The sequence below is a fragment of the Dermacentor silvarum genome, chromosome 5 (genome assembly GCF_013339745.2).
Source record: "Dermacentor silvarum isolate Dsil-2018 chromosome 5, BIME_Dsil_1.4, whole genome shotgun sequence".
NCBI lineage: Eukaryota > Metazoa > Arthropoda > Arachnida > Ixodida > Ixodidae > Dermacentor > Dermacentor silvarum.
Window position 1 is genome coordinate 112,458,520 of NC_051158.1, and position 10,149 is coordinate 112,468,668.

The following is a 10,149-nucleotide window of genomic DNA, read 5'->3' on the forward strand; positions in this document are numbered from 1 at the left end:
ATTTGGAGTTTCTCTAGTAATATGTTATGTTTTACGCAATCACAGGCCTTGCCAAAGTCTAAGAATACGAGTATACCAATGGTAAGCTTTTTTTCTTCAATATTATTTACAATCGTATTTTGATGCTTATTAATGCCATTTCGGTTGACTTATCATAAATCAATATTGCTTATCCGAAATAACACCTTTATCCAGCAAAAAAAGTATTCAGACGCTTATATATAATACGTGCAGCCACTTTGGGAAATACAGGTAATACCGAAATTGATGTATAGTTATTTAGGTCATTGTGTTTCCCACCCTTAACGATCACAGCAACACGAGCTATCTTGATTTTTTCACGAAACTGTCCACTGGATAATATACTACTAAAAATCTTCCAACGGACCACAGATTATGTGAGCAACTGCTTTTACTAGGTTGCGCTTTATTGTCATCCTCCCCAGCGGCTGATTTGTCACTCGAAGAATTAAGAAAGGAAACATTTGGCTTTCAGTCGTAGGCGTAAAAAAAATAGTCTCGCTGACATGATGATTATTATAACTTGCAATATTAAGTTCCGGGCAAAAATCAACTGTAGATGTTGAAGCACCGGTATTGACAAATTGATTATTAAATAAATTAGCTGTATTGTTACTATAGTACCTATCACAGTTTACAACAATTTCATGTGACACACTCGGTAAAGATGACCCTGTTTGATTGAGGTATGTGCTCCACATTCTACGGCTAAATAAATAAATGCGCCTTCGTTTCCTTATAAAGAAGATTTGGGTTGAGGCAGACACAATTTATTTTGTAAGCAATCGGTAGTGTTTACCTAGAACTATCAATGGTCAGAAACGTTACATGGCGCTTCCAATTTTAACGCCTAATATTTATGGCCAAAGTCACCATCCGCAGTGGTCCGTCGTCAAAATATTGTTTTCTGTCAAGGTTTCAATGCCTTGCCTTGTCTACCTCACTGGTTTATTATTTTCATTTTATTATTTTCGTCGTCGATGACATGGCTGTTTCTTTAGTTTTGTGCGTTCTTCGAAACAGTGGTTTTGGAACCGTTTCCACTGGTCTCTACGATTGGCTGCTGTAGTATAGTTCTCAATGGTCTTTAGACTTTTAACTTGGAATGACAGGAAGCTGAGCGATTTTATAGAGATTCGCGAATTGAAAGGTCAGGCATAGAACTAACGAAAGGCATTTGCCTCAGCATTACTTTCTTGTCTCCATGCTTTCTAACTCAACCTTTTAAACCCTATCTATCACTGCTCTTACTTCTGCAACTGAGACATTCCCTACGTGGAGCCATCTGTCATGAGAAAGCGGTTCACGCTCACGAGAGATGGGTAAATACAAGGCTCATTTCTTTGGAGCTAATAGAACTCATCCCATTTGGCATATATAGAACTCATCCCATTTGGCAACCCCATTTGGCATATATGACGTCTGTCCCAGAAGTTAGTGCAGTATAGGTTAAAAATTATTTTGCAAACTTTCCGACACAAAAAAAGTGCTCACTTTCAAAATACTCACTATTAGACACACCACAGCAATTCAAGCGCGTCTACTGTAGCTGGACGCACTCTTGGGTGTCCTCTTCTGTTTAACGCTTCAGAACTGTTTTTTTTAATTGTCGTCTCATACACAAAATAATGCCGCTGGAGCCCAATTTGCATTTGGCGAACATAAGAAACGTCGCAGCGACTGTGGAGACAGTTGAGGCATATTGTAAGTTCGTGCCAACAACGTGCTTGCTATCAATGCACAGAGCGTATGGGGCATTATTGTGGTGGAGAACCCAGCGTCCATTTTTCGATAAATTTGTTCGCACGCGGCACACACGATATCTCAGGCGCTTCGAGGCCTGTCAATGCAGAAAGCTGTATCGACAAGTTTCGCCCTAAGGTACACATTCCCGGAGCACGACGGCATAGCAATTCAGCAGCACCATGAGCATGAAGTTGACTTTTGCTTTCTTTTACCGTGCTGTTTTGGCCTTACCCCATCTTTCTTTTTGAAGTCCTTGCTCTGTGACTTCAGCTTGATGTGGTATATGTGAATTCAAGTATTGTCACGGGTGACAACCCTTTAAAGGAATTATTTGCTGTTGTCTGAAGCTTTCCATTCACGGCGACCTTCTTTTCGTCTCAACTATTGCTGAGGAGTCACCAGTTTTGGCAGCATCGTGTCGCGAATAATTTAATTTCCAAATTTCCTGGCAAAATCTGTGAGCGCACACCCAAAAATCAGTTTTTTTTAGCTGGATTACTCGAAGAGGTATACATTACATGCAAAAGAAACCAAAATACATATTTGACAACTGAACACAAAAATTTATCAGTAAGATTTTTAACTGATCTCTCGGACAGATGTGGCAATTTACGTACTATAGTCACTGAGTTTCTATCCCTTACAAAAAATTCTAGTAACTTTCAATTAAATTTTTTTAGACAAATGTTACTAAAACCTACCAACGGTCTATTGAAAGTTCTGAAACCGTTTATAAACTTCCTCAATACTTCATACCAACATCCTGTCGACTATTGGCCACCGATACTCAATTAAAATTTTATTTACAAACTTTCCTTAAACGATGAATGAACATCCTTCAAACATTAAAAGCAGGGTATCTTTTTACTTCTTAGAAACATCCTAGTAACAGTTTTCCTACTTTTTGCTGTTCGCCCTAGAAACATCCTTGTAACTTTTTTCCAGCATTCTGTTGCTTGACCTAGAAACATCCTAGTAACTTTTTCCCTACTTTTTGCTGTTCGCCCTAGAAACATCCTTGTAACTTTTTTTCTAACTTTCTGTTGCTTGCTCTAGAAACATTCTTGTAACATTTTTCCAACTTTCTGTTGCTCGCTCTAGAAACATCCTTGTAACTTTTTTCCAAATTTCTGTTGCTTGACCTAGAAACATACTGGTGACATTTATCCACTTTTTCCAGCATTTTTTAAAATTGTCTGGTACTGTTCTGATGCAACCTTGTACATATAAAGGTATGTACGTGTTGGCGAAACACACCAATCTTTTCAAACACTGATGTTTATTTTCCAACCCTTTCATACATGCCCTCAGAAACCACAAGCAAGCAGTGACTATAATGTGGTCTTGACATCTCCCGTGTTCTTGATATCCCTCTTGCTGCAAGCCTAAAGGAGGAAAAATGCAATAATAGTTAGCCTTATGAATTGTATCTGGACGAGATAGCATGATGCAGTCATCCACAAGAATTTGACTTCAAATGACCCACAATCAAAAGGAAGATTTCAACTGACTGCCTTGCCACACATACTTAGAATGGCATTCACACCTCTGGGGTGCAAAGCTTCTTTTTGGATGACGTCCTGGTGGGTATTGGAACGCCACCCAAAAAATGACTGAAGTATTGCTGAAGCAGAACTGCTGCACATAATATGCATGTGTTACATGTAGGAATCGTACACTTGTGTAAAGTAGCTGTAAATCAGTTGCAGTAAAGATAGTCAAAGTTTTTAGAACGGCTTCCGCGAGATATGCCGAACTCAATAATAGGATGACATGTGTAATGCACTTTTTGCCTAAACCATCTCTTAGGCGGTAGAAAACATTTTTATAGACCCTCTAGTGTGCATTATTCACAGTTTGAATACTCAATTTGGTAAAACCACAACAAATTATAATATTAAAAAGTGACTATTTCAATATTTCCACCAAGTACAGGGTAGCTTGAGCATGAAGCAAGCTTCCTTGTGACATCTAAGTAAATCCGAGGTAGTGAGCATGTGGTACCACAAACCACAGATGCACACATGTTCTGGGCAGTAGTCAGCACTGTTACCATGTCACTGGAAGCTTGTGTATTAGGCAGCTGACAAGTAATATGAAAGAAAAAGTAAAAAGGATTGTTTGCATTTCAGATAAGTGACAGCAAAGAACAAGCTTTATCCAATGTCAACTGTAGAAGGGCAGAGACACGCTGAAAAAAAGCCAATGTAAAGGCGAACGCTCAGCGTTCAGCTGCACTGTCGTGGCTTGCAACTACTGCCCACAAAAAAAAGTGCCAATGTAACGATGAACACTCAGCGTTCAGCTGCACTGTCGGGGTGGCTTGCAACTATACTGCACTGTGCGGATTGTTGTGATTTAGCAGTTTGCGTTACCACCTCAAATTTCTATAAAATACAAAGGAGACCAGCTTCCTGCTTGAAGCCAACCTGCACTTCGGGTGCATATTGAACTTGTCACATTAAAAGGTTATAGGTTTGTTATATGCTTGAGGAATTACCTGCTCATACAGTGGCTAGGGATTCAGCAGCTACATAATAAAGAAAATCTTGCTTTTTGTATGCTAATTTTAAGAGATGAAGTACGGTACGCAATACATAAGTGTGACCGATTAGAGCGAACAATATAGGCGCACAGGCAATAGTGTGAGAAGTGAGCTTCACAATACTGCATAATAAAATTGATAAAAAGATAAACATTTCGAGACCTCATGCTTCTCAACGATTATCTTAAAAAGGCAATCTGACTAGATTAATATACAGTCTGTACAGAGTAAATCATGCAGTTACTCAAGTCAGAGTTATATTTAGCTCAGAGGAGGCTAGTTAAAGGTAAGTTCATTAAACTGAGGGCCCTCCAGATGACCAAAAGTGAAATGCAAGTGATTTGCCACTAGAAATCATGAAAATGGCCCACACAGTAAAGTGATTGCATACTACAGAAACATATCCTACAACACACAAGGCAATGACAGTTTTGTACGCACCTTTGTAAAAGCACGCAGATCAGGTGCTTTATAGTGGTGCTCTCCAGCTTGCAGCAGTGCTGCAGGTTCCTGTGGGATGCCTCCAGAATCCGCATAGCCTTCAACTGCAATGAATTTATTGCAATGTGAATCTGGAAACCTGTCATATCAGTGTAATACTGAATTGCAAAGAGCCTCACACTAGCAGCTACATTAATGTGCGTCTCGTACGAATCTCTCCGTTATATCTCAGGAGGTTACACGGTTATGTTGTAACAAGTGCGATTCAATGTTGGAATGCAGCAAACATAAGACTACCAGGAAAATCACCGAAACTCAAATATTTAATAAAGCAAAAAGAGCATTGGATTATGAAAAAAAAATATTGAGCACATGAAAAGTCTTTTGAACCCTAGGCCGTGTTTGTATAGCGATGGTATTCCTTCTCGCTCTTCGTCAGATGTTTGACCGACGCGCCGCCCGTGTTATGAACTGGAATAGCCGGCCGTTCACGGTGGGTGGTAAGAATGACGTAGGATACAGAGCAAAGTATCGCCACGAAATCGCAGCCCTTACTGTATTACTGCAAGGCACAGTCATTACCTATGACTGGAAGAGCTGGCATACTGTTCTTTAGATGAATATGTATAGTAAAAGCCAGTGTCTGATTGAGAGGTCTCGATTAAAAAGAAACCTCGTCACTGCAATATCGGCGTATATCTGCCTCGCAATATAGAACACGACAGGTTCTATAGTTCAATATAGAATATACACAGGTTCTCGCGACGCGGGCCTTCAAAGTGAACTGTATACAAAAAAAGTCTTCATACAAGCTAATATGTGCGCAAGCGTTAAACATAGCTATCCTGTGCCAACGCGTGAAGCCCATGACACATCGACGTGTACACACCTGCAGTGTACTCGCGGAAATGATTATATAAGGAATAATTTTCTGCCGGGAAACTACCCAACAAACAGTACCTTTCAGTGTTTCCATAATTGTGTTCCCATTCAGTCAGAGCAATCAGACGGGGTAGCATACTTCACAGGAAAATGCAAGTACGCGTTAACATCAACAGAAGCTTTCGTAAAATTGCTTACTAAATGTGCACAGAAACATGGACAACTTACGCTCAGAATGCGCTCTGCTCTAGTTACACAAAGCTCATTACATGAACCATAAGCTACAACAACGCGCACAAGCGCCAAACTTGCTTACCTTTCAAGACGTAGTCAGCAAACACTCCTCCGTCCCACAGGTACCGTGGCACCAACTCTCTTTCGGGCGCAAACACTGTAGAGATGCCGATGAACTACAGCACCACGAACGCACAACCTACAACAAATTCTTCCATACACTGTGATGAAGCCCCAGTACCAGGCTTTTCACGAGAGAGCGCAGGCAGGCGGGAACAAAAGCAGCTCGGACGGGCGCTGTAAGACACTGTTGACACTGGCGTATCGCTCGAAACACACGGCGAACACACGGTGTTTCACGAGTCCAGAGGTTGTGCGATTGTTAATGCACACGATAAGAAGCACATTTTGCCTAGGCACTTCTAATATAAAATTCAACTACCGCCTCACTGCAACAAGCACTCGCGCACAGCCAACGTGGTTCATAAACTACAGCAACTTGGATTGGATTGGATTTATTGAACGAAACACTGCAGCAGCGCCACACTGCGGTTAACAAAAAAGAACCTGCCTCCCCGATTCGCATCGCTTCAGGAGCATAACCTTCGAGATTCGCATTTGTCACTCAAGGGAAGTCGTAGCTGAAGCATGAGCCAATCCACGCGCCGCCCGTGCGGCTCCGTCTGCTTGAAATGACGGACGGTCTACGGGCTAATGTGACACTTACCGAGCACATATCCGTGATCACCGCCCACATACACGTTAATTATGGCGCCAAGTGTAATGTTTTCGAGAATATGTGCCCTCATCTTGAATTGGTGAGACCACATTTCCTCTTAGCGTCAGGAATAAAGGTAACAAAACGTGGCGATGGCTGGCGTGCTACTGCAGCTGAAGCTTCGGCTGAAGTGCAACAGGCGTACTGCTTGCACGCACGTGTAAACAAACAGATACGGCCATGCCAAGTACACAACTGACTACTCAGTAAACTGACAATCGTAAATTATTCACTTGTGTGCCTTAGCAAGCATTTACGGAATCCTTGCTGCCGTATGAATCCCGCCAATATATTGACACGTATACATGTTTATCTTTCACCGGTGGCCGCTTTCCACCGGCTAACAAGTGTTAAACGTTATCGCTCGGCGCAGGACGCGCCTGCATCGGAAGCTTCTAGAACGTTATCGATGCTTCTTTCCATTGCCTGTTTTCACCGACGCTTATGTTATCTGATGGCATGTATAACCGACGCGAATTGTCTAGAACTTTCTGGAAGACCAGCGGGCATCAGGGATTAATCTGGAACCTTCGATGACTCAGGTATAAAAGCCGACGCGTTTCGCCGCTGATGAGATTTCGACGACCGCCGACTGTGTTCGCCGCTTTCGTTGTGCTTCGAGTGTAGCTTACTTTTGTGGGCACAGGTTCGCCCAATAATGAATTAGTTTCGTCATACACAGTTTTACGACTGTTGACTTCAGCGTCACTACTACGTGACAATATCAATACAACAATCACCCGCAGCTTTGAAAAGAAAGGCTCTTTTAACAGTAACCGCAGGTACTGCATTTGCGAGAGTTTTGTGTATAGTTTGCATAAAGTCGTAAAGGAAAGGTTTCTTAAGAAGCCGAATTCCGAAAAAAAGGTAAGCGTCGTGAAAACAAATAAATGGCCTTACGACATGTCAGAAAGTCTAGGCATTGTATAGTTCCTGCTAGTGCTACTGTAATATGGGAGTAGTGGTACCGTCTCTGCCTCACACGCAGAGGTCCCGTGTTCGAGTACCAGTCAGTGTAGAACAACCTTTTTTTTGAAGTAGGAAAGCGTTATATACAATTTCAATGGGACAGGCTAAGATATTTTACCTTAGCTTCTGCTAATTATATATGCACGCATAATAACAAAAATTATTCTGTCTCCTCGCTTTCTCTTAAACTGCAGGAAGCAATTGTCAGTATGGCACTTAGTTTATTCGTACTAATTATTGTATTACCGATATTGCATGTTATGCTTCTTTATTGCGGTGTTAAATGAGCAAATGAATGAAACAATTAATACAGTTGTTATAATTTTCTTTTCACAAAAGTAAAGACAGAGCCTACCAACTTTCCTTAAACTTCCTTTAAACTTTCTTCAAACGAACTTGCTTCAAGTGAAAAGAAGAACGGAACCTATCAACTTTCTTTAATGTTGCTTTAAACAAGCTTTCTTCAAACGAAAATAAAAACAGAGCCTACCAACTTCTTGTAAACTTTCTTTGAACAAACTTCCTACAAACGAAAGTTAAAACAGAGCCTAAAAATTTTCTTTAAACAAACTTTCTTCAAACCGAAGTAAGGACAGATCCTACCAACTTTCTCGTAACATGTGTTAATAGAAAGTAAAAGTACATAGAGTGTACTAAAGTTGATAGAAAGTTCGTAAGAGTTCTAATAAAAGTAAGGAAGTATTTTTGTATGGGATGGCACAAGCCATTTGAGCAAATATTGCAGCTAGCAATAAAGTCCAAAAAAGCGCAGGTAAACACAGCTGTAATGTCGCAATGTTCCACTAAATTTTCAAACAAAACGTCTTTTTATGCAATGGAACACAAAAACTATTTAAAGGCTACGGCATATTGTCAAAAATTTTATGGACACCTTTCTCGAATGAGCCTAAGAATTCCTTCCAGGTGGATAAGCCCTACGAACTACGAAACTGTGTGACATACCTACTTCCGAAGTTGATAGGCTTGGAAAAACATTCGAAAACAATTGAAAAGTTTAATAATTAATTAGGAGGAATTATTTATTATTAGCCGAATGCATTAAAAGATTAATCTGAGTGCCTCCAAGTGACGGCAAACATTACTTTGGTTCGGTCAAGCCGCGCGGCAATCTGAATTTTTTTAAAGTTTGGCCCAAGTTACGTGAAAGGCCCTGTATGCTACTTGGCCTGCAAGCAGGCTAAGCGATCAGAAGTAACAACCGGACAAGGAGCGCTGTCGGCTGCGACCTTTCTCATAATTCGTTTTGTTGGCCCGGGATACAATCTGCTCACTCTGCAACCGCACAACGTCTTGTGATGATCCACGTGCGGTCTTGCGTTGTAATAGCGCCGGCTTCTCGTTATTTTCTCAGTTTTAGTCTTCCGTGCGATATTTCTCATTCCACGTGCTGCTAATACACACTGATTATCACTCTTCGCAGACTCTTTTAATGGTGAACACGGGAGTCACGGCGCCATATGTCGGATTGTGAATCTTGAGTGTGTTGTTTCCTTTTGTTCACCGCAAGGTACGTAAGCAACTCCATCCATATTTTTCAATCTTTCTTTGCATTATATGCGCTACGTCATATTCCTACCATTGTGCAATGACTTTACGGAGGTAACATTATCTACGTCAACTGACCCCTATATTACAAAAGTCGTAGGCCCAAATAAATGCAGCCTGAGAAAGCGATCATAGCAAAGTTACAAAGTGTAGGCTGTTCAGATTTGCTGCTTGACAGTACCAGCTATTTGTCGTATTGTTCATTGTTACAGTACTTGTAGGGCTCTGAACAGCAATTGGTGAAGTGGCAAAGAACGGCGCACATGCTTACGAGAGGCCACAAAACAATAAAGGCTGCATAATGTTTTTTCTATTTTTCTTACTAAAAGCATACAACCATGACTGCAGTACAGGGTAAAACGATGTTTCTGCACAATCAAAATATTTCAGCATCATTTTGTGTCCTTGTTATGGCAGCGTTATCCTCCCGCCTCGGAATCACAAATATTCCCCTGGCATAAAACAGAAGTGTGATCTGCAGCAACGTAAGAGTCTTAATTTTTTAAGAAGGATATTGGCTTGATGCCTATGAAGCTGCTAATAGAGAGTGTCCTACATAAGGCTTAGCAAGCTGCTAAATACGCTTGCATAATTTACTATTATCAGTGTTTCAATCAGACCTGTACCGCCACCAGGACAAACTTCTGTGCACAAATACCTGGCTCATTAGCGAAGTGTATTTGAAGACGCCTCTTTTTTGCTTTCACATTACGAGTGTCGCTTGGAATAGCACAGCAGTTAATGCGTCGTAGAACATCTCAGTAAGTCGTTTTCAGCGATCAATGTCTTGCATAATTATTTTCTTCTGTGCTTTACTCCAAGAGCGCTAAATACGAACAGTGTCATGTATTATGCGTCCGCGCGATGCAACATACAACAGGACCCCCTAAGTGATATGAAAGAATTAACTATACATTGCTTTACTCGGAAAATTCATACTACTTTATGTATCCAGCTATAAAGACGA

The 10,149-nt window shown here is 40.9% G+C and overlaps 1 long non-coding RNA gene across 2 annotated transcripts in view; it reads right to left on the reverse strand.

The window, feature by feature from the left end:
- LOC125945955 (uncharacterized) overlaps nt 1–6,032 on the reverse strand; it is a 163,298-nt gene extending 157,266 nt beyond the window's left edge. The window contains exons 1-3 of one of the 2 annotated variants that reach the window (XR_007467259.1): nt 5,952–6,032; nt 4,754–4,857; nt 3,032–3,152 (exon numbers count right to left, since the gene is read on the reverse strand). This is a non-coding gene — a long non-coding RNA (uncharacterized LOC125945955). Of the gene's footprint in view, nt 1–3,031; nt 3,153–4,753; nt 4,858–5,951 lie in introns of those variants that run through there. The other variant, XR_007467260.1, reaches the window with a different exon arrangement.
- Between the last annotated feature and the right edge of the window lie 4,117 nt (nt 6,033–10,149).